The 25,860-nt window shown below is 36.8% G+C and overlaps 1 pseudogene across 1 annotated transcript; it reads right to left on the bottom strand.

Moving 5' to 3' along the window:
* Positions 1-22,489: 22,489 nt before the first annotated feature.
* LOC145099932 (glucan endo-1,3-beta-glucosidase pseudogene) lies at positions 22,490-23,931 on the bottom strand (annotated as a pseudogene). Its single transcript, XR_013704703.1, has 2 exons — positions 23,856-23,931; positions 22,490-23,565 (listed from the first exon to the last, which is right to left on the bottom strand). The product of XR_013704703.1 is annotated as a glucan endo-1,3-beta-glucosidase pseudogene (transcript).
* Positions 23,932-25,860: the final 1,929 nt, after the last annotated feature.

Genomic DNA, 25,860 nt, shown 5'->3' with positions numbered 1-25,860 from the left:
GTGTGGGTAAAGTTAGTTAGATGATCTGGGAGATCGGTTTGAGTTTTAGAGTCAAGGGGTATATTGGTAAAGTGTTAGTTCGAGATTTTTGTTGAATTTTGGATTTTAGTTCAGGAAGTTTTAAGGCAAGGGTGAGTTGATAGAAGTGTAGAGTTTCTTGTCACATTTCTGTGGATATAAGGATCGTCAAAATCGAACTTAGAACGAAGAAGATATGGCATTCAGAAGTTTGAATGATTATGGATCAGCCTAATACGCAGGGCGTACTTGGAAAATACTTGGGGCGTACTAGGCAAGGGAGCTGCGGGTGCTCCTTGGAGTACGTTGGGCGTACTAGAGTTACGCATGGTGTACTCTAGTCAGACCCATACCCTAACTTAGGGTCTTGGACCCTATTTAAGATCCTTAACTTAACACCAAACCCTATTATCTTCAGCCTCCATCCCTTTAAACCCTACCCTCCATTAGTGTGGTTCTTGAGCTTTTTGAGCATTTTCATGTTTTTTGGTGATCATTAAAGAAGAAGGAGCTTCTTGGAGAAGTGTGGGATTGCTTAGAGCTTTTGGATCCAACCTTTATGCACCTTGATCTATCTTCTGGAGGTATAAAGTTTCTATCTTGATGACTCTAGGTGTTAGATCTAGTTTAAGGAGTATTTGAGGTTCATTTTGTTCCTTAGAGTCATCCTTGTGAGTATGAGATACCCCAAGAGGTTAGAATTTGTTATCTTGGCATTTATGAGGTCCCTTGCTCATAAAAATGTCATCTTAATGAGTTATTTTTTATCATGCATGAGTTTGGGTGTTTATTATGGATTTTATTGAGGTTTTGTGTAACACCCCATTTATTTAATAAATAAATAAATAAATAAATAAATTAATGAATGTATAGTAGCCTTAAAATCAATAATTACATAGCAAAGTGTTGGTCTCGAGGAGCTAATTGTCACAATTTTAGAAGTCGGGGGTTAAAAATGTATGTTTTGGATTGGATTTGTAAATAATTATGAAGGCAGGGACTACTTGGTAAATTATTGGGACTTAATTTGAAGACATTTTGGAGGCTTAGGGGCTGTTTGGTAACTATTGGACTTAAAATGAAAGGAATTATAGGAGCAGGAGTGTAATGGGTAAATATGGGAGCTGTTTCGAAAAGATTTTGATGGAGAGGGACCATTCCTGCCATTATGGAATGAAGTTTGTTAGGACACGGGTATATAATTGTTCCATTGCCTCAAACCCTAACCCTAATTATCACCTTCGGCCGCCACTCTCCCTTTAACCACCTCCGGCACCGCCACCCCTCTCCACTGTCAAGGTCACAAGCATTGTTGTCGTGTCTTCCTTTGCCGACGACGACAAGGTCGTCGCATGCTGCCTCACCAATGAGCGCCATCGTGACGTGGTTTTCGGAGACGTAAGCGAATCGTGGAGGAGCTGCCGCAATCGGTTGAAGACGCCCATCGTTCCACTGTTGCAGTGCCGCAAATGGTTTTCTTCCCTCTGCTGCATTCTGTCGTTGCTTCGTCGGTGTCGCCTTCCAACTCCATCCACCGCCGATAACTTCGATTGTAGTCGTTGCTGCTACCGACAATCGTGCTGCTGCGTCACCACCTCCGCCCCAACGGTTGTTCCTTTCCATTGCCGACCTCCGACCATTGCACGCCACCAGGTGGGTGGTTTGTGCGAATTTAGCGTGTGATGTTGTTGCTGATTTTGTTGTTGTGTGTACGTGATTGCTTGGCCGGAGATCGAGAGAAAAACCCACCATCGCAGCTGACCATGGTGGTTGTTGCCCTGAAATCGCTTTCTGCAACCACAAGCCACCGTGAGGTGGTCGCTATATGAGTATACCCTTGGATGAGTGTGTTTTGGAGTCGGTTGCGCAATGTATAGCCGGAAAACCCACCGTCGCCACCGTGAGGTGGTGGCTGCCGCCATGTACCGCCGTCGGCCACCACTAGGGTGGCTGTGTGTGTGTGTTTATCTTAGTGTGTGTGTTATTTTTTTAGGTTAACGCATTGTAAATTTTAATTAGTGGCTAGTATAGTGAAGAGAAAACTCATAACTACCACTGTGAGGTGGTGGCTGCCGCCACCAGCCGCCGTGTTGGGTGGCGATGTGCTTTTGCTTGTGTTTAGTTGCTTTTGGGATGCTTGGACAAAATGGACTAGAACCATAACCACCAATGTGAGGTGGTGGCCGGCGCCATGAGCCGCCGTTGACCACTACTACCCGAGGTGGTTGTGGGTAGTGTCCGACTTAGGAAAACCCTAATTGACCTAATGAAACCATAATGGTCCTAAGGACTTAGATTTTGGACCTAATTGGATTGTGATGGGCTGGAATCCCTAATTAGGGTTTAGAAAACCCTAATTGTGGATATATGTGCTTTGGACTGCCAGGGCCCGCATTTTTAGATGATTGGATTGGAATTATGTATTAAGCCCGTCCACATTATATGATTGACCCAATAGATTGATGGACTTAATTGATTAAGTCCTTAATGGGTTAAGTAAGAAACACTTAACCCTAAATATCATTTTATGTGAAAACCCTAATCTTGATTAGGCCTTAAGTTGGGCCTTTCTATTGGATTTTGGTGATCGGGCTATTGATGGGCCATCCAAGAATAATCATATGGACTAAGAAAAAAAATATGGATGGGCCTTAGGGTAAGGCCCATGTGAGGGTTTGGGCCTAATTTGGAAAATTGGGTCATAGATGGGTCGTAACTGGGCCTTGAGGATTATGAGAGGTTGGACCATTGGTATACCAAGTGGTTGAACTAGATTAAATGGTTGGGCCTTAAGATAAGCCAATGTAGAGGTTTGGGCCCAATTTGGAAAATTGGGCCATGTGTTGGGCTGTGGTCTATAGTTTGACTTTTGGGCATTTGGATTGGGCCTTGGACTGAATAAAACTAAGTTAGGGGTAAAGTGGTCTTTTTACCCCAAACCTGGACTTATGGTTACATATTGGAACCCACTTATTAATTGGGTGTTATTTTGATATTGACAGTTCGGGAAGCTGTCATCCAGTAGTCAGGGTTTTGTCTGCGGGACTTCAGTAGTGTGAAGTGGGTTACCTTCCACTAGAAGTGAGTCTAAGGCACCAAGGCAAACCCACTAGTAAGAGTTATATTAGAGATAATTGTCTTCGTGATAATTATTTGGTATGTGGTTATCTGCCATGATTACATGCTAGCATGATATGATGTTATGTGATAGTAGGTAGTAGGGGGAATAGTCCCCGTGTTATGGTCGTAAGGACCGAAGGGTAGGTCCGGCACCCCAGATATGTCTGACAGTATATTTATGCTATGTTATTATGTGGTAGTAGTATAGGATGAAATAGTCCCCTTAGCCGGTTGAGATAAACTGGAAGGTAGGTCAGCACTCCAAAATTGCCAGACCGGGTAGGTCGACACCCCAGAGTTGCCAGACAGGGTAGGTCGGGCACCCCATAATTTCCCGACAGTACGCTTGTTATGTGGTATGCGGTATGATGGGGGAACTCACTAAGCTTAGTGCTTACGGTTTATAGTTTTGGTTTCAGGTACTACGTTTTCAAAGGAAAAGAGTCGGCTCGATCACAGCGCATCACACTATGTTTTCCGCACATGGGATCTTTGGGATTACAATCTGATATTGTTTATATTGATATGTTTTGATTATTCACACTTTGGTTTTGACTTGGGATGTTATTATGGATGTTACTATACTAATTGGTTTTATGAATTGTTAAACTAAAAACGAAATTTTTGGTCTTCAATTTTGGGATGTTACATTTTAGTCCCATTAAGCCTTGCATAGGAGTAAAGTTGCCAACTTTACATGTTAACACATCATTTAGGGTCAAGATAAGTGTTTGGATGCTTTTGTCTTGACCATTAAGAGCTTATTTCAGATTTTTGGCCTCTAATCAATATGTTAATTGTACCGTGTACGTGGGAAGTACGCTTAGCATAATGCATTGACAACTTGTACTTTGTGCTTCGAGGGTGAGTACGTGGGGGTGTACCTGATCTTTGTGAAATGAATTATTTGTATCCTACTTTTTAAATATGAATTAGACACACAAAAGGCAATGGACCTGTCAATTGGTGATATAGTTGAATACGCAGGGTATCGAACTCAGGGAACGGTAATTAAACTAATAAATATAATTAACTAAAACAAGTAATAAAAGTAAAAGGGTTTCTCTAGTTTTGCAAGAATAGAAACTTAGATAAACTAACTAACACACAAATTAAATAACTAACGACTAAAGCAAGTAAAAATCAACTAAATTCAATAATACAAATACTTCTGTTTAGGTTCGGTTTATCTACTCCTATGGTTGATTTTATGGCAAGTGAAATGGATTAATTGTTATTGGCTACCTATTAAAGTGATTAGGTTCACATTCGCTATTACCATTCCTTAGAAAACATATCAATTCAAACAGTGACAAGTTGATTAAACTAATAAATTTCCTAGTTAATTATTCGGGTTAAATAAGACTTGTAGTGGTTATTTAAATTGGTCGTTCAATTAACCTCTTGTTGATGGTTTATCACACAAGCTCATACATTAATTTACTCATTCTCTAGTTAACCCTAATTTCATGTTCGCTATTCCTAGGCACATAACAATGCTTTCACATAAATCACATGAGATAAGCAATTAAGAGATGTTCATGCAACTTAATTACTTGATAGTTAACAGAAAATAGTTATGGTTAATGCATAAGGTTCTTTAACAAGCTTAATAAAACTAAAATCACCAATAAAAAATTAATCCAACCACAAATCAATCCATAGTTGTAAATTTTCCTACCCTAAACAGAAGATATAAAGTTTAGCTCATAATTGTAGCAGAAAGCAACTCAAAAACAATGTCTAGTAGTTTAAACATGATTAAAACAATAGATAAAGTAAAGAGTAAACTTATGCTGCCTTTAATATTCTTAGAATTGAAAGCTAGGGTTGACTCTCACAATTTTCAGAGCTCCAGTAGCCTTCCTAGTCGCAAGGTAATCCTTCAAAAATCCAGAGAGGGTTTTGTTTCGGAATTGGCCTCTATTTATAGTTTTCAGAAAACAAAGGCCACTCGTCGAGTAGCCAACCGACTCGCCGAGTCCCCTAGTAGAATCCATGTACGATATGGACGTTATGTTTTGCTTCGCGAACATTCGTGGGTACTCATCGAGTAGACGTCCAGACTCGCTGAGTCCTTCAGGATTTGGCTTTTTTTCTTCTTTCTTCAATTCCCGAGCTTCCAATTGTATCTCCTGCTTCCTTTTGCTTTCGAGCATATCTTTTGGACCGAACATACATTTTAAACATTATTAAGTACCTTTTGTCCATTAGTTGCAATAAATTAACCAGTAAATAACAAAAATCTATACTAAATATATAGCTAAATATGCACATATCAGTACCCTTCTGGTACGCGGGGCATACTCCCCAGTAAGTCAATTTTGGGCCATTTAAGGTTTGAACCTTGTTGGGCCATTGGACTTCTGACTTTGGTTCATGGATACACCAAGGGTTTTCTTGGAATTAGGTCCATGATGGTTTTGGGCCCAACTAGGAAGATGGGACATATTAGGCTATATTGTTCCTTGGGACGCCTTTTAGGAAATTGAGCTTTTTGAGCAAATAGGATGGGCCTTGGTCTTGGGCCAAGTAAAGAAAGGGTAAAATGGTCTTTTACCCTTTAGGAAGTTGGAATATGGATTGGGCCTCGAAGTTTGAGTTATTAGGTTAATTATTAATTAATGTGATATTTATTGTTAGTTGGTGCGAGGTTATCCGGTTCAATGACCCGAGCAGTTAGTTGGTTATCAGCGGTTTGAGGTGAGTCTTCCTTCGCAGTATACGTGGGTCGAAGGCACCAATGTTGGCCCACTAGCTTATGATGCAGTGTGATTGTCTTTTTGACAATTTTCAATTATGTTTGTATTTGCTTTATGATTATGTGATTTTGTTATTATATTATGTGGTAGTAGTATGAGGTGAAATAGTCCAGGTATCCAGTTGAAATGGACCTAAATGGATTGCAAGAGCACATCTATGCTTGATAGTATCCGGTTGAAATAAACCAAAGGGGGTAGGAAAGCACCCATATATGCTTGATAGTATCCGGTTGAAATAGACCGAAGGGGTTGGAAAGCACCTGGATATGCTTGTTAGTATCTGGTTGAAATAGACCGAAGGGGTAGACAAGCACCCATATATGTTTGGCAGTATGTTTGATTAGTACGTGGTATTTTGGGGAACTCACTAAGCTTCGTGCTTATGGTTTTCAATTTATGTTTCAGGTACTTCCAATTTGAAAGGAATGGGTCCGGATTGAATACAATGCATCCACCAATGTTTCCGCATTGTGAAGATTTTGGGATTATACTTTGATGACTCTTTTATTATGAAATACTCTAAATGTTTGAACAAAAGATAATTGGTGTTTTGATTGTATTAAAAATGAAATTTTTACCTCATAATTTATGGGTCGTTACAAGTGTTGGATAAGGTGTCTAAGTCGATAACTATATTTGGTATATACTTCACCCGAGAGTAGCATGGTCCATTTGGGTTGCACTTCACCAGAACAATGTGTAAGGATGGACTTTTGAGAAGAGGTTATTTATGATTTATTAATATATTATAAGTTCTAATATATTAATATGAAATCATATTATTTAATTAGTATTGATCAAGAATTAATTTGGAATTAATTTTGTGGTCAAAAGAGACTAATTAAATATATGAGGATTGATTGTGTAAATCATTCATTCTTATATAGTGAGCTTGTGATCCATAGTTCTTTATGATGGGCTAAATCCATGTGGTGACCCATGGATACTCCATGGAGGTTAAAACCCATGGAGCATAAGGAATATGGAAAGTAATGCACATTAGGGTTTGTATGGTGTAACCCTAATCATGACACACTATATAAGAGATCCTCTAGCACATGAAATCGGCACTAGTGAGTCTTTAGAAGAGCATATCCGATTTTTTGAGCAAGAAATAATATCTCAAGTCCTCCATTTGTTGGTGGTGATTTGTGGTTCCAAGCATTCACATTATTGGTGTTAGGCTCTTAAAGCTTCAAGGTTTGCAACTACACTAAAAGGTATGTCATCTAACTAGAATTTTGTAGTATAGATACTCCATTGTATGGTAGATAGGATGATGTTTTGGAATTTTGAAAGTTTGCTTGTATATTAGAGAAAACATAGTTCCAAATCATCTAGGGTTGCATGTACATCATAGGAGTGTTAGAATGCTCAAAACCATTCGGTGGTATCAAAGCCTATGATTGTTTTCCAATATACTTGACACTACTTGCTTTCAAATGCTTCAAAAATCGATTTTCTGCTTTCTGGACAGTGGACTTGCCGAGTCCCCTCACAAATCTGACCAACTCGCCGAGTCAGTTCATGCACTCGACGAGTTGGTGCTCCAGAGTGCAGATTTTCGAGTTTTAAGGTTGCAATTGGACTAGGATCATTACCCTAAACTATTTTTGAACTTATAAACTTGTTTTTTTGATGTGGTAAGGATCATACGAATCCAATTTAAAATATAATTGTCAAAGTTTCATGTTTTGTATTAGTTTATATGGTTAGGCTAATTACATGAAATTTGTTTGATTTGAATTGTCTTGTTGATATGAGTTTAATCTATATCATGGACATTATTTGACATGCTTGTTAGTTTAATTGATGATCTTAATGGCCTTTGATGTGCTCCATAACTTGTCCTCAAGTTATGGAAAATGAAAAGACACTTCTTTAAGAGGCATTAAAACTCATAGGTTATGGACTCTAAAGGTTTTGACAAGTTTCAAAACTTTCCCTCAAGTTTTGGAGTTTGTAAAGTCACTTTAGAATACTTTAATTCCAAACCCTATAATTTTAAAATTTTAAAATTCAACCCTTATACTTTATAGTATTATAAGTTAATAATATATATATATATATATATATATATGTGTGTGTGTGTGTGTGTGTGTATAAGATCAAGTCAGTCATATCGTTAGTAAGCCTCATTCACGAAGTTGGTCTATAAGGGGGGTATAAGGTTAATGCCAATAAAATGGCAGTTTAATGGGTGTCCACTCTCACCCACCGCTTCCTTGACTGGTGGAGGGTCGTTAGCCGAACGGGTAGGATAGGACTATAATTCTCATTAAGTATAATGGTAATAAAGTAACTAAATGTTTTATTAAATTCCCAATCTTAGTTACTTTAGGAAAATGTGAAATTGATGCTAATCCATGAAAATTGCACTTTGCACCTTACCAAGTCGTTGATGGAGTGTGTGTGGTTAACCGACACATTAACTTGGACTAGTAAGGGTAGCAAAGTATGGCTCGATTTTTATCATAAGATCAATGGAGCGTGTGTGGTCAGGCCCGGTGATGAAGGGGGGCAAGCTGTGCATGTGCACAGGGCCCAAAATTTTTAGGGGCCCCTTTTTTACGTATACTACGTTCAAGAATCAGTCGGAGTCCACACCCAAAGGCAGAAAAACGATCATTCAAGCGGTGATCGATGATCGACTAAATACCAACTCAACAGGTCTGTGTGGCACAACCTCTTCATACAACAACAATAATGTTGTCGAGACATCGAGGCTTCAAGTACGCAGAAGAGTTGATGCAGAGAGGATCGGCGAATAACTATGTCGTAACAATTTTTTTGCATCGGTCATGCCCTAGAAATTAGGTTAGGGTTTCTAACTCTTCATGTTGTTTTTATTCATCCTATTGATATATACGAATCATCTGGTATTCTGCTTTGTTGAAAGCAATCAAATCATGTTTACAAGTGTAATTTTGTTTGTCTAAGAATTATATAGTTACAATTAGCAATTTTGGTGTAGTTCTATTAACTAAGTATTTTTCATTAGGAATAATTTGCTTTTGAACCAGAAAATCTGTGATATATGTTGAACTTTTTCTGTTAATTTCCTTTGTGCGTGTGATATAATTAAACACATTTATTTTGAGATAAAGATGATGGAATTTCTTTCTTTTGGGTTGTTGTATCAGAGCTGCCCATTATGTCGAGATTGCACCTGAATGTGTGAGATTATATTATAAATACAGATGTTCACTTCAATACAATGCTCAAGAGGAATCCGATCCATTGGTCTCAGGTACTGTTTCCAAGAAAGAATCCACTAAAAAGGATCAATAAATCTGTAGAAAGTGGTGAAAATACTTTGAATAAAGCAATACTAAATAAGGTACTTCAAATCTTCATAATGCACATCAATGATGTTTGAAACTATTTTCAATAATAAAAATGTAGATGACAATGACATTTATATTCTTGGTTTTTTTGAACTGGAGGATAAAGATGAATATGATGAAGGAAGTGATGGTGAGGATGAAGAAGACGTACTTGGCCTAGATTTAGTTTTGGAAAATGCTCTATGTTCAAGGGTAATTTGGGAAAAAGAACAACATTACACAATGGAGAAAATAGACAGTCTTTCAGCTTTAGCAGATGTAGCCTTAGAAGGAGGTATGCACATTTCAGTTTTATATAATTTAATTCGTTACATGTTAGGGCTTAAGGGCATTTTTTTTCGTCTCGTCCTGGGCATTTGAATCCTCAGGACCGACCCTGTGTGTGGTTAACCAACACATTGATTGGGTGATAAATGACATCGAGAGTACCAGACACATTTTGCATGGTTATTCACACCTTGTCTATGATTCTCGGTATCCCAGTCACAAACCTGAATGGAATAATCGATATTTAAACATGCCATTGAATTGTTCAATGAATCTCAAAGGATCTAGGAATTTCAATCCAATTAAAACTTAATAACAATTTTGTTTTTTATGGTGGAAATTGGTAAATCGTCATTTACCTAACTTCAAATATTTTGCAAGTTGATTACGACATCCCACTTCCAATTTGTAAAATATTGTGTTGGGTCCTAGCCTTAATATTTCATTTGGGTGTTTTATTAAGGATTCTTTATCTAATCTAAACTTTGTCTTTCTTTCTTTTCAGATGTCTTCCAACACTGCTTATGGATCAAACCCTACTGGCTCCTTCTATCTCATGAACCTTTGTGGGAGAGTCATCTTTGATGGTTCCAACTTCAATGATTGGATTAGGAACATTAGGATGGTCACTCGCTATGAGGACAAGGAATATATCCTATACAAGGAGCTAAATGATTTGATGAGTCTTCTGTTACTCTTGAGGAGATTGTTGAGTTTAGGGCACATGAGAAGGATGCTACCAAGGTAGCTTGTATCACGCTTGCGACTATGTCAGCTGAACTCCAAAAGTCCTATGAGGACTTCTACCCTTTTGATATGCACCCGGACCTGATGGAAAAACACCATCAGAGTTCTTTTCAAGAGAGGTATGAAATCATCTCTTCCATGATAACAACCAGGATGAAGGATGGTGAACCCATCGCGGGCCACTTGCAGAAAATGCAAAGGTTTGTGGACCGATTGCTAAACTTGAATGTGAACTTACCTGAGGAGCTGGTTATAGATATCATTCTACACTCCTTATCTCTATTCATGATCAGTTCCGAATGACCTACCATATGAACAAGGAGGAGGTCACACTTAGCAAACTTCAAGGGCTTTTGAGGACCGCTGAAAGTGGTCTCAAAGGTAAATCGGTTTTTACTACTCCTACCACTGCCCCTGTTCTGGCAATTAGACAAGGGAAAGGGAAGAAGAGGAAGGCCCCCTCAAAGAGCCTCAAGGGAAAGTCTCTTGATGGATCCTCTTCAAGTGGGACCAAGACTGGTTCTGCTGCTCCGATTTCCATTCCTAAAGAAGCAGAGTGTTTGTACTGTAACGAAAAGGGCACTGGAAGCGAAGCTGCCCCAAATACTTGCAGGATGTCAAGGGTGGGAAGGTTAAACCCACCCATGCAGGTATTTATACTATTCTATCTAAAAAAATATCACATACTAACTCTTGGGTGCTTGACACAGATTGTGGATTTCACATTTGTTCTGATGTGAAAAGCCTAAAAAGAAGTAAGGATGTGGACCACGGGAAGATAAACGTGATCATGGGGGATAGGAAGGCTTCACCTGTCACCAAGATTGGAGTTTACTCTTTATTGCTTAGTAGTGGGTTAGAAACAAATTTGAATAATGGTTGTTACTCATCTGATATGGCGACAAATATTATTTCCTTTCATGGTTTGTACAAACAATGTTTCACATTTTCGTTTGATAATGAAATTGGTGCAATAAATGCTTATTATAATGGTGTTTTTTTTTTTATTTTAAAGCATTACCTTGTAATGGTGTATATGAAACTGTGAATGTTGTAGACAGCTTAGGAAATGATGTGTTGCATATCGATTCTTCCAATGAATTGGATAAAACATGCTTGTGGCATTTTCATATTGGACATGTCAGGAAGCAGCGCACAGGCCAACTCCAAAAGGCTGGAGTTTTGGAGTCATTTGACTTAAGTTCGGAGGACACTTGCGAATCTTGCTAACTTGGAAAGATAACTAAATCACCCTTCACTAGTACTTGTGAAAAGGGTGAAGGTTTGTTTGATCTCATACACACCGATGTGTGTGGGCCCTTTAGAACCGCCACAAGGGATGCTAACCGCTTCTGTGTGACTTTTAATGATGATTACAGTAGATATGGCTATGTCTACTTAATCAAGCATTCGTCAGAAACTTTTGAAAGATTCAAAGAGTTTAAGTAAGAAGTAGAGAATCAACTGTACAGGAAGATCAAGATGCTCTGATCCGATCGAGGTGGTGAGTATCTTAGTATCGAGTTACTAGACTATCTTATGGAGTGTGGAATTGTTTCACAGTTGACCCCACCTAGGACACCACAGCTTAATGGTGTGGCTGAGAGGCACAACCGGCCCTTGTTGGACATGGTTCGTTCCATGTTGAGTCGAGCTTCGTTACCTATATCATTCTGGAGGTATGCCTTAGAGACTGCCGTCCATATCCTTAATTTAGTCTCAAATAAGAAGGTTGCCAAAACACCTCACAAGATGTCGATCGGGAAGGCTCCTACATTAGACCACATCAAGGTTTGGGGTTACGAGGCTTTCGTGAGGCTCGAGACTCACGACAAGCTCGAACCATAGAGTGAGCGGTGTACTTTCATCGGCTACCCACATAAATCATTTGGTTATCTCTTCTACAGACTGAGTGATAATGTTGTCTTCGTTGCGAGGAGAGGAGCTTTCGCGAGAGAGAGCTCATAGGCCAAGGAGACACTGGGAGGCAAATTGACCTTGAAGAGATTCAAGAGTCAAGCGATGAAGGAACCTCAAACACTAGCGATCAACCTGAGGAGGAAACTCCTGCTGAACCAATCGACAATTATGTACCTCTGAGGCATTTCGGTAGAGTTAGTGATCCACTCAGTTCTATGGTTTCCATATTACTGTAGAAGGTGATACATTTATCAGTGATAACACACTGGTAAATTTGGATGAACCTAACAATTACAAGGAAGCCATGGCGGGCCCCGAGTCTACTAAATGGAAAGAGACGATGGACAATAAGATTCAGTCCGTGTATGAAATCAAGTTTGGAACTTGGTGGACAATATACCAGGTCGTAAGACAGTTGGGTGCAAATGGATCTTCAAGAAGAAGACCGACATGGATGGAAAGGTACACACTTATAAGGCACGACTGCTTGCGAAGGGCTTTACTCAAACTCCGGGAGTTGACTATGATGAGACCTTCTCACCAGTAGCAAATATTAAGTCTATTAGGGTTAGGCTAGCCATAGCTGCATTTCATGATTATGAAATATGGCAAATGGATGTCCAAACCGCTTTTCTTAATGGAAAGTTGGCTGAGGATGTTTACATGAGTCGACCAGAGGGTTTTGTCGATACAAAGTACCCTAATAGAGTGTGTAAGCTTGAAAAATCCATTTATGGGTTGAAACAAACATCTCACAGATGGAATCCTTGTTTCAGTGATAAGGTCAAAGAGTTTGGCTTTTCGAGAAGCGAGGATGAGTCATGTGTACATGTCAGAGCTAGTGGGAGTATAATTAGTTTTCTGGTGTTGTATGTGGATGGCATACTACTCATAGGGAATGACATCCCAACATTGCAGGAGGTTAAGTCCTGGCTTGGGAAGTGTTTCGCTATGAAGGACCTTGGGGAACCTACCTATATTCTTGGGATAAGGATATTGAGAGACATGAGTAAGAGACTAATTGGACATAGTCAAAGTACCTACTTAGACAAAGTGTTGAAGAGGTTCAACATGCATAATTCCTAAATAGGCTGAGATAGCTGAGATGAGTCGAATACCATATGCTTCCGTTGTTGGCTCGATCATGTATGCTATGACTTGTACTCGCCCTGATGTGGCTTTTGCTTTGAGCATGGTAAGCAGATATCAAGGGATTTTTGGCAAGGCTCACTGGACTGCGGTAAAGAACATTCTTAAGTACCTACGGAGGACTAAGGACCGGGTCCTTACCCTCGGTGGGAGTGATGACTTAAGAGTGACAGGGTATAGTGATGCCAACTTTCAAACCGACAGAGATAGTTTTCGCTCTCAGTCGGGCTGGGTGTTTACCCTAAATGGAGGAGCAATTACTTGGAAAAGTTCCAAGCAGGAGACCATAGTTGATTAAACGTGCGAATCATAGTACATAACAACAAGCGAATCGGCAAAGGAGGCGATATGGCTGAAGAATTTCATCGGAGACCTTGGAGCTGTACCAGCTATAAAGTAGCATGTGGAAATTTTCTGTGACAGCGATAGTGCAGTTGCGTTAGCCAAGGAACTGAGGGATTATGGCAAGTCTAGACACATCAACATGAAATATCACTTCATAAAACACAAGATAAAAGAAGGACTCCTCGTGGCAAAGAGGGTATCATCAGATGAGAACCCGACAGATCCCCTCACGAAGGGACTGAGTAGGGTTAAACATTTACAACATGCGAGTCGCATTGGGCTGAAGGATGCTATTAGTTTTAATGATTAGATATCTCTTGAAACTTGTAATAGTTGAAATGTAATTAACATTTGATGCTTAAATAAAAGGTGTTTTTTATTTACTAGTATGGTACTGTCTTGTGTCAATCATTTACTATTGTTTCACTTTGCATGTTTTGACTTCCAGAATAATTATATTATTCAAACTATCCACAGTCGATCATACGTTGGAAGTAGGTATTGAATCAAGACTGTCATGAACTTGGCTTGTAGATCTGTCTGAATAGTATTAGACATAGCGAAGTTTGCTGCAACATTCATGAGTGCTCATTAGGTCCGAGTATTGGATTAAACCCACGCTCACTTGTATCACTTCATGGAATTCATCTCGAGTGATCGTGAGACGATAATATCATATAAGTCTTCAAACCTAGATATACGAGTTGTTGACTATAAGTTTGTTGTACATTGATAGTACGAAAATGCATCGGTAACTCGATGTTATAAAACGTGCTGTTGTGTATGATTCAATGAATAGTTAGTACAAGAATATACTGTCACAACTAGCATTTTTAGCTAGGAAATTCTCTTCTCACATAAACATTATCCATTGTAAAAGCATATACTGTAAGTGAATACTATACTCTATTCTCATTCAAATATATCTCATATGCTCAAATAAGGGTTGGAAACCCTAGAAGTTCTTGATTAGGTCCATTTTGGACTAGGACTTCCTTATTGGACTCTATGGACCAATAAGCTTCCAATTTGACTATCATGGGCTTAGAACCCTTAAATGGGCTCTAATTGGACCCACATTAATTTATTTCAACATTATGGTCCATATTGGGCCTAGAATGAAATAAGTTAAGAGTTTTGAAACATGAATAACCTAAACTAGTCCAACAAAGGGTAAAAATCATATTATATTTCTTTTAGGTTAAAACTCATCCAACCTAACTTCTACATGGGCTAGAGGGCATAAAAGCCCAAATTTTTCCTTTTCCTTCTAAATTCTCGGCCCATGGCCCAAATCCAAGAAGAAATGAAGAAGGTTTGACTTTCAATGCCACCTCCTTATTCTCTCATGGATCTCCATGCACAAACACATGTTTCCATGCACATGTCACTTCACTCACTTCTCATTTCTCTCTTTCCCTTCCCTTGGCCGAGAGTTTACACACACACACACATCTCACAAAAATCTCTCTAAATCACTCAAGACTTCTCTCTTCCTCTCCATTCAAAGTCTCGAAATTTTTCTTGTGTTTCAAGAGGATTCTTCAAGGTTATCATCATCCTTTGGTAAGTTTTTCCATGCCTAAGCTTCAAAACTCCCCTCTCACATGAGATCTCTTATTCTAAACAAGTTTCTTTGGTGATCATACTCCTAGAAAACTCCATAAACTCGAGATCTTCATCAAGGGGTGCTAGGGCCGAAAATCACCAAGCTTTCTTCCATCCTTTCTTCAAAAACCGAATCAACACCCTAAGGTGAGCTTCATACCCCCTATTTTTTGTTTTTATGAGTTTTGTGGGGGGGGGGGGGAATACAAGTGAAAGTGTAGATCTATATGTGTTTTGTATGCCTTGTATGATTTCTATGCTTATATGTGTGAATTTGTGTGTTTATAATGTTGGATCTAGCCATAAACCCCTAAAAATCGAGATATACCCTATGTTAAATGATATTAGCATCAAATATATTTCTACATACAAAGTGTTCCAAGAAGAATAGCTAAATGGTTTAATAACATCTTCTTTGGGCTAAAAACTCAATTTTTGGACATAAAATGTTAAAAATATAAAGTTAAAGGGCCCAAAATGACATATCACGAATTCTGATGGATGAGGAGTGTCAAAACAGTTTCAATAAAATATTTTCTGGAAATATACTCATATGGAGGGTTAAAAATACAAATTTCAAGCTTAATGGGCTAAAAATGACAATTTCGGCCCAATAGGGCCCATTATGCGAAATTTTCTGTTTTGGAGGGCCAAAACTGTGTTTTTCTGTAAAACAGTGGACTACTAGTGTTCCAAGTACTTTTCAAAGGTTTAAAATGCTTTTCAAATTTAAAAAGGACCAAAGTTGCAAAAATTTTCCAATTTGGGCCAAAATTGTAAAAACTGCGAAAAAGAGGGGTTATAACCGAGAAAACTGCAATTTCAGGGATTTAAACTGTTTTCAATGAAAAATAAGCTGAAAAATATTAATTTCAATAATTTTTGGTGTTAAAATGTCAAGAAAAATGATTTAAGGACCAAACCGGAAAGTTATTTAATTAGAGGGTTGAAAAAGTAAATTTTACAAACAATGAGGGGCTGAAAACAGAAAACTTTCAAGGCTAATTCAATACACGCAACTTGATCAAACATTGACACCGCGACTACCTACGTAATACAATACACAACAATACCAAAAATCGTTGTTAAACGAATTGATTCGGTCTCGAATCAATAACAATCCGAAAATACTAACACGACGATAACTCGATTCATACACGAAAACATTTGGTAACTCAACACACACGCGAGAGTGCACAGACGTCTACGCACCATCTTTGGGCCCCAAAGTGTAAAATCTTGTTTGTTGGGCCTAGCTAGCCCAATGACCTGATCTTAAGGCCCGAAGACTCCTACCTTACGAGTTGTTGGATCTTACATGATCTAACACAGCGTAAAAGGACTTTCAATGGCATTTATACTATTGGTTCCCAAGGGTCCTATGGTATTGCTAGTAAAGTCGGTATTTCATGCGAGGCGGGTCAAGGACCCCTCGTACCCTTTTTATCCCCAACCGGTTAATGGAGTCATCGTGGTCTTCGTGCCCTTTTTCTCTTCGGATGTGGGACTACAAGAAGTCAGGGCGGTCGGATAACGTGATTAGTACGGACGACGCCTACGGGATCGTTAGTATAGTTATAAACAGGTCGTTTGTGTAACACGTGTTTATAGCAATTAGTCATGCGTAAAAATAATCCGACGTCGCCTGGAATAACTGACTTCACGCGCTGCAATGGTTTTATGTTTACTTCATGGAATTCACAGAATTAGGAAAACATCGGGTTTTCCTAGGGTTTTTCAACACACACGATTTTCAAAACGTACACAATTTTGATGAACAAATTTTCTTACAACTATAGAAACAAACAAGCATACCTATGGACCTTCACAAACTTTTTTCAGAAACTCTTTTCAGAAAATATCAGATTTTCTGGTGGTTTTCAAAATGATACAAAACGTTGCTTTTCAAATACTGCTTATGAACTCACCAACATTTCATATGTTGACGTTTTTCAAAATACTTGTATTCTCAGGTAACAAGTGAACCAAAGGAAATATGTACTCAGTGCTGGATTGCAGTTGTTTATCTATGAACCGAACAATTTATTTTTGGGAATGTAATGCTAAACAATGTACTCAGTGTAAACTTTATCGGTTGTACTATATTAATGCATGGTGATGAACAATGTTATGTTTCATATATATTCAATGTTATGGTATTCAATTAAGTCACGACAGCCCTCGGACGTTTCCGCCGTCTGGTTCGGGGGTGTGACATATACTGTCGAAGTTTATCTGTTCCTTTTAGTCCTTGGAGGATTAAAAGCAATATCTTGGGCCCCTTGATGATTTTGTTTTGACTTATGTGTCGGGCCCGGTCAGAACTAAATTGATGTGTTCGATTAAGTTCTATGTCAAACAAATCGGAAATCGGGAAATAAACTGCTGGACAATAAGATTGACTGTGTTCCGTGTGTTTGTCCAACTGATATCTTGATAACATAGGATTATATAATCACTTATATAAAATGGTACGTCTAAGTTCGACAAAGGCATTTAAGAGTCAGGATTGCTAGTCGGATCCTGAAGTTATACTTATAACTATAGTTATTAGACTTATCCAAGTGGGAGACTGTTGGATAAGGTGTCTAAGGGGTCGTTTGATAAGGCTTCTAACTGGGTCCAAATGTAAACTATGTCCAAAAAATTTGATTTGGATTTTAAACTCATGGACTCGGTCCAAACCTTGGACTCGGTCTATGATATTCATCTGATTCAGTCCCTTCTCAAAATTTGAAGGACCGAGACAACTGGAGAAAAAGTGGACATTAACCATATTGTCGATATCCTCTATACCAATCTCTCCTCCTTCGATCATCACATCTCCAGGCTCCAACGATGTTACTTCTATATAGGTCTACCAACGACATGTGCAACGACGTGCCCCGCCTCCACCTACGCCGCCTTCGTCCGCTTCCGCCCGACGTCGTGCCTAATCTCAGATTGACCTCCTTCATGCCATAGGACCCCCCACCCCCTTCTTGCTTGCACCATCGAACAATTCCGACGTCTTCTTCCGACTCAGGTGTGTATTGTTCTTTTTTTTTTCTTCCTGTTTTTATTAGTTTGTTGGATTGCTTTTTCATGTTCACATTTGCCAATACTCTGGTCGATCAAAATTTCTTTGTTTACTCCAACTATCTAAATGCTCTATCACAAAATTGATTGTGTTTTTTCTGTTTTAATCGAATCTTGTTTTCAAAAGCAAGAACATCATTTGTTCATCATTTGAGTTTTTGAGTTGCTTTTGTGCCTAATCTCAGATTGACCTCCTTCATGCCATAGGTCCCCCACCCCCTTCTTTCTTGCGCCATTAAACAATTCTGACGTCTTCCTCCGACTCAGGTGCATATTGTTCTTTTTTTCTTCCTATTTTTATTAGTTTTTTGGATTGCTTTTTCGTTGTTCATATTTGCCAATACTATGGTCGATCAAAATTTCTTTGTTTACTCTAGCTATCTAAATGTTCTATCACAAAATTGATTGTGTTAGTTCAATTTTAATCGAATCTTGTTTTCAAAACTAGAACATCATTTGTTCATCATTTGAGTTTTTGAGTTGGTTTCTTGTGAAATTGTATATGGGGTTTATAGATTGACTAACGGTTGTTTCAGATGTGTTATTAACAATTATAATACCAGTAGTAATGATTGTAGGGAGTTGGACGATATTGTCCCTGATGATATTGATGTTCTTTTTAAGCTATTTGTGGGAATGAAGTGAAAGGAAGGAAGATGGAAGCATGATCTTTGTGATGAAGCAAGAGTCTCGATTCAAAGAATGAATTGCAAAAGTTGATGCCTTTCTTGCTTCATAACCATGTTTTTTTTTTTTTGTTTTTTTTTTGTTTTTGTTCATATGATTTCATATGGGTGGTTTAGGATGAGATTCTAGAATGAAAATGATCATATTGCAAAACATTATAGTTTTTCTCGAATGTGAAGTGATGATCTAAAATGGGACAAAGTTGTAGTTTGTGGGTGGTTTAGGATGAGGTACTCTTATCTTTTTTTTATTATTAAGTGAGTATGCATTTAAGAATAATATCAAGTGTTTTTTTATTAAAGATTTAAAGTCGTTAATGCTTTTGTTAAGTATTGTTTTGGATAAAATGGTTTGATATATTATTAGATTAATGAACAAAATTGATGTACTTTCTTATAGTGTTTTTAAAAATGTTATTTAAGGGTAATATAGTCATTTTGCGTAGCCAGTCAAATGCAAAATCAAACAGCAAGTTTCAGTCAGAAGCTAACTCAGTCAGAACTTCTAACTCAGTCAGTTTCTAACCCAGTTAGTTCTAACCCAGTCAACAACTATTAAACGACCCCTTATTTATTTACTTTTTAGTTTTCATCTTATATTGAGGGGCACCAGTGGTGGAGCCAAGAATTTTAATACGGGGGTACAAATATAATCGAAATTTAAAATAATATTTAAACAATCAAAATATGGGTAAAAACATAAAGCCTCTTGAAATTGTATTTTTGTACAAAAGTTGTTGAATGGATGGTGGAATACCGATCTCACTATTGTCTCTAAACTCTCAGCAATCACTTCGATTAATTAGAAGAAAAAAAAAACAGACAACAAGATTTAATGTTTCAAGCTAAGGGTGCAAGGTAGTTAGACTTACTTACATTTAGAAAAATAATATGTAACGTTTAATATATAAAATTTATTTTGGGGGTACAGCTGTACCCCAACGCTTCATCTAGCTCCGCCAGGGATACATTAGTCAAATTCAAGATATTAAGCGATTTTGATCATATTTACAACACTCATGTTGATTTTTAATGGCATTTTAATGAAGAAACCCTACTACAAAGAAACATATTTTGGTGATTTCTTTTGTTATTTTTCACTTACTTTCATTTTAAAACAAATATAATATCAAATATGTCTTGGTGATAAAACGTTAGTTGAATATATGAAATTATCATTGGTATCATTTTAGTCTTCATTGGCGTATAAAAAAGTACTAGGTGTGAGACCCATGTATTACATGAGTTTATTTAAAAAAAAATTAAATATAAAATTTTAACAATTTGAAAACTTTAAATTTATAAGAAAAATAAGAAATTTTTTGAATTATTAAAATTAATGAGACTTTAATGCATTAGATACCTTACATATATAAACCATTTTCTAATAAATACCTTACATATATATTACCTTATATATTAAATGTGGATTTTAATTTAATAAAATCAAAAATACAATAAAATGACAAGTGGAAAATAGAAAATTTTAAAATTTCTAGAAAATACCATGTGTCCAAATGAATGATAAGAGGACATGTGGCAAAATTATTTTCATTTATTAGGGTAGATTTAAAGCCGGGGGAATTAAAAAAGTAGGTTAATATATCAATTTGAATATTGTAATGCATGACTAGTCGTTGCAAAATGCTTCAAAAGCTATATGTTAAATTTGAAAATATATAATACTAGACTTTAGGTATGGTGACTATGGCTTATGTGAGTATGTGACAATGTGGTGGTGATGTGAATATATCCACCCCTCCACGTTAACAACCAATGTGGTGAATTTTTGTGATGTAGACCATATAGTATTCATTGAAAAAAGAATCATCACTCGATCATATATATATATATATATATATATATATATATATATATATATATATATATATATATATACACACGACAAATACAAATATATACTAAACTAATCCTAAATTATTTCATATATGTCCATAATGAGATTAAACCCTCGATTTCATGGGAGGACAACACCAAATACAACTAATGTGGTTTAAATGTGATGAATGACTTTGAGTATCATACTTTTATTGTGATGGTGTAGTGGATATACATATACCCCATGACTTTATGGCCTAAAGGCTAGATACGAACACAAACGTTGTTTTTTAGTCCATCACCATTATTTGAATGGACAAACAACCCTAGCAAAGCCAAATTTGGGAAACAAAGATTGTTTTGGTTTATACATTCATTTATTTTCACGTTTTCAAGAGGCCTATTTTTCCAGAACCCTAAATATATTCGGATATTAGATGATCCCACAAGTGTGGGTGAGTTTGTAGGGTTATTTTTTACTTACAATAAAATTTAGGGTCTAAATGTGAAAGGTCCAATTAGGGGTGTCAATTTATGACACGACACGACAAAAATACACAATATGAAACGAAATCGGGACGAAATCAAAATTTGAATTCCTTTTCGAGTCGTGTTCGTGTCAAGTGTAAAAAACACGATGTCTTGTCGTGTCGTGTTCGTGTTTACAAATCCACACGAAATTGACATGATTTAGCATATGTTTGTCGTGTTTGTCGTTTTTATCGTGTTATGTAATTATGAATTAAATAAAATATTAGTTATGTAATATTATCTTTGTCGTGTCGTGTTGTGTTGCCGTTTTTTAATTAGTTTGTTTTCGTGTTAGTGAAAAAAAAATACGACATCATGTCGTGTCATGTTTGTGTTACAAAAAACCTTGTCGTGTCGTGTCGTGTCAGATAAAAACACGACACGACGGCCCGATTTGACAGACCTAGGTCCAATAAAAGGTCAAAAATTTATCGAGCAAGCGAGTTGCCTTGCATTTGGTATCGATACGGTAAAACACATGAATTAGTATTTTTTACACGCAAACCACCGATTTATAAACGCAATTGATGACACGACACGACAAAAATACACGACACGAAACGAAATTGAGATGGAATTGAAATTCGAATTCGTGTTCGTGTCGTGTTCGTGTTCGGTGTAAAAAACACGACGTCACGTCGTGTCGTGTCGTGTTCGTGTTCAAAATTTGACACGAAATTGACACGATTTAACATTTTTTGTCGTGTTTTTCGTGTTATGTAAGAATAAATATTAATTAAATACATTAATTTTTATTTCATGTTATCTTTATCGTGTCGTGTCGTGTTTGTCGTTTTTTAATCGGTTCGTTTTCGTGTTAGTTAAAAAAAACATGAGATCGTGTCGTGTCGTGTTCGTGTTACATAAAACATTGTCGTGTCATGTCGTGTTCGTGTTACATAAAACATTATCGTATCGTGTCGTGTCAGACAAAAACACAACACGATGGCCCGATTTGCCACCTACTTCCCAGCATGCCAAAAGTATAGAAGTTAGAATGGTAAAATAGTAAAATATCAAATTTAATAAATAACATTAGAAAACAAAAGAAAAAAAACGGTAAACGGGCCGATATTAAGCTCTAAAAGCCCAAAGGAATTCCAAAAAACACATCTATGAAATATGAACTATCGAATTCATACAAGACGAGCTTATGTGGTGAAATATTCATATTTTTGAGATTTGTTCACTGAAAATTAAGATCATATGCTTTGACACCATTAACCTCAAAAATCCCAAAATGTTTCTCGAATTCATTCCCGTTTTTTTCATCTTCATCAAACAAGTCAAACAAGAAAACCTCCACACCGATCCCAGGCCTTTTCGGTGTACCAACGTTATCCAAACCCCTTTTCACAACATTCCCATTGTAACACAATGCATTCTCCCCGCTCGCCGCTTCTCCGCCCGCCGTCGGCCACCCTGTCTCCGTCACCACCACCGGAATCTCACCATACCCTTCTCTCTCCATCGCGTATATGAACGCATCAACCGTCTGATCAAACAAATTATCGTAAACCAGATCCTGGTCATGCAATGAATTCCCAGGTCTGAATAAAGCAGAGTCTAACGACACGAATTCCCGGTTGTTTATGTAACTAAAGTAAGGGTACACGTTCACCATTAATGGCGATGATGTGTCGCGGAGGAATTGAAGGAGTCGGTTTAAATCTAGTAAGATATTCGCGTCGAAATATGAAGATGATGGAGGGTAGGAGTTTGAGAGAATCGAAGCTGCTTGTGCTGATGAGATTTTAATCTTTTCCGATAGGCCGATAGATTTTAAAGCTTCGTAAATGTTTGAAATGGCGGGGAGCACGTGGGGTGTGTAAAATGGGTCTTTTAGAAATACTTCGTTTCCGACGACTATGTACCGGATTTGATCGGCTGGGACGTGGGCGAAGATATTGGATTGAAGCCATTCCTGAGCGGCGGTGGCGGTGCTGGTGGCGATGGAAGGGAGTTCTTCGTTGGGGACTCCGATAGTGAGTTGGATTCCGGTGCCGGAAAACGGCTTTAGTGACTCCGGGTCAGGGTTGAATAGTCGAACGCTTGAGATACCATTGGTTTTGATGAGATTCACGGCGTCTGAGGGCGGTGGAAGGTTGTTGGCGACGCGACCGTAGCAGATTCCGATAGGGACAGCAGCTGTGCAAAGAAACCACGGAAATTAGGAAATCAATCTATCCCATGCTGTAATGAGTTGTACATTGTGCATGCACAAGTTGTACAAATTTCAGACTTGCTTCCCTTCTACATTCCGATAAGATATAGAAATGAAATGACAAATTTGCCCCTTAGTTATTTATAAGTAACCTATAATAATAAAAAGTTTACTTATGAATTTGGATGTTTTTATTGCTAAAAGAAACATAAATGGACTATGTTATATAATTAAAAAACAATGCACTATTAAACAAAATCTCAAGATAATTTACCTGATAGTTGAAAGAGAAGCCCAAATGTTTGTAAAGAGATGGAAAGCTGGAGTATATTTTTTGTGTCATGTTTCATTTTTAGGATAGGAGTGTGATGTTGCTTAATAATGGTTGTATATATAGGTGTTTATATCATATTATAAAAATGGGTTCATGTTGATCAAATTGATTAATAACTTAATGAATAGAAATAATAATATTTTTATTTAGAGGATTAAGCACATACAACAAGAATGTACTTTGGTTACTTTTATTATAAGGTAATATATGTTATCGAAAATAAGTTCGTCTCATGATTAGACTTTTGATCGGTTTTGTTCAAAGAAAGATATTAGAATTTATTTAACTATCAAGTTTTGATACGATACTATAATTAAGATAAATAAATCATTATTAATGAAGGATAAATGAAAAATTGTTTTTAGTTTAGATTGTTTGAAATAAGGAATGATATAAGTTACGTTGGTAAATATGCATTTAATTGTTATGTCCAAATAAATCAATGTTTTGGAAACAACAAGAAGGTTTATATAGTTAATGATCACAATATTCGAATGGGAACTCTTAAGCATAACATTGTTATGGTTTGGTTGGTTTTAGTTGGAAAAGGTTTGTGCAACTCGAATTAATAAGAAAATACATCTATTACTAATATATATCGGTATTTCATTTTTAGAGAGAAAGACAAAATGACGAATATAAACATCAGTTAATCATTGGATGAATATGTTTTTTTTACTGGTTAGTAAACTAAATAATCATAATTTATCACAACACCGAAACAATTACTAGTTTCATCTTTTACAATTTGAGATAGTATAACCATTACATCAATATCTCGGTTTAACATAACCAATTATCTTATTTAATTTTCTAATATTATATAATTACATTTAGAGAAATGTAATTACCTCCTACCTTTTATTCCTACAATTATTCATACTCACTAAAATTATGACAAATCACCATTCAATTTAATTCAATGTTTTAAAAACCGGTTTTTTAATTGAACCGGTCGGGTGACATTTTCCGGTTCAACCGGATGGTCAAACCGGTTCTATATTTTTATATGTTTTTAATTATCTTGCATGCATTGATTACAAAACTTGTCATTTTTTTAGTATTACAAACGTAAATAGAATCCAACATATAAAAACAATAATTACAGAAGTCAAAATCAAACAAAGAAGCCCAAAACAAACACAAAAATCAAAGAATATCCGGTTCAACCCAGTCAGTAAATCGTTATAAAACCGGTCCAAATTGAACTGTCCTCACTTCCGGTTCCCGGTTCGATTGGTTCGAATCGGTTTTTAAAATACTGATTTAATTTTATTTGATATATTCCTAATATAGTCTTAATGAGTTAGTTAAAAAATATGGAATGATGACATTTGTCATAATTTTATTGAGTAGAACATTTGTAGGTATAAAAAATAAAAAACAATTTAATTTCTCATTTATTTAAAGTGTTAAGGTAATAATAAAATGTTGAGTTATTGGGTTATTTTATATGTGTTAGGTTAACCGTTTTGTTTATAGTTATTTTTTCTTTGTATTGTATTAATCTTTTACTTTCATATAAAACTCTAGTCTTTTTTCATGTCTCTCTTTATTTGTTCATATGATATCATAACTCAAGTTATTTGATTATTTCCTTTTGATATGATAATTATGGAGAACGGTGTAGTAAATTTTAGTTGCAGGGATCAAATGATGTTCTGGTAAATTTTTATCGTTTCTTTGTTCGTTTGTTGTTAGTTTTTTTTATTATTTATTTATTTTTTTGTTATTGTTTGAATTTATGGATTGTTGATTGTTGTTTGCTCTTTGTTTGTCTTCTTCTTTGTATTCCATAGTTGTTTATGTTTGGTTTGATTGTTGTTAATATGGCTCCCAAAGACGAATCTATTTAGTCTATTAGCACCCAACTAGATGACAATTATTATGCTTATTGGAGTTATGTAATGAAGAATTTTCTAAAGAGTAAACAAATGTAGGGTAT

This window comes from Lactuca serriola, chromosome 4, assembly GCF_051521515.1.
Source record: "Lactuca serriola cultivar US96UC23 chromosome 4, Lser_US96UC23_V15, whole genome shotgun sequence".
NCBI classification, from domain to species: Eukaryota; Viridiplantae; Streptophyta; class Magnoliopsida; order Asterales; family Asteraceae; genus Lactuca; species Lactuca serriola.
Note: the sequence above shows the minus strand (reverse complement) of the source record. Positions and strands in the feature narration are given on the sequence as shown.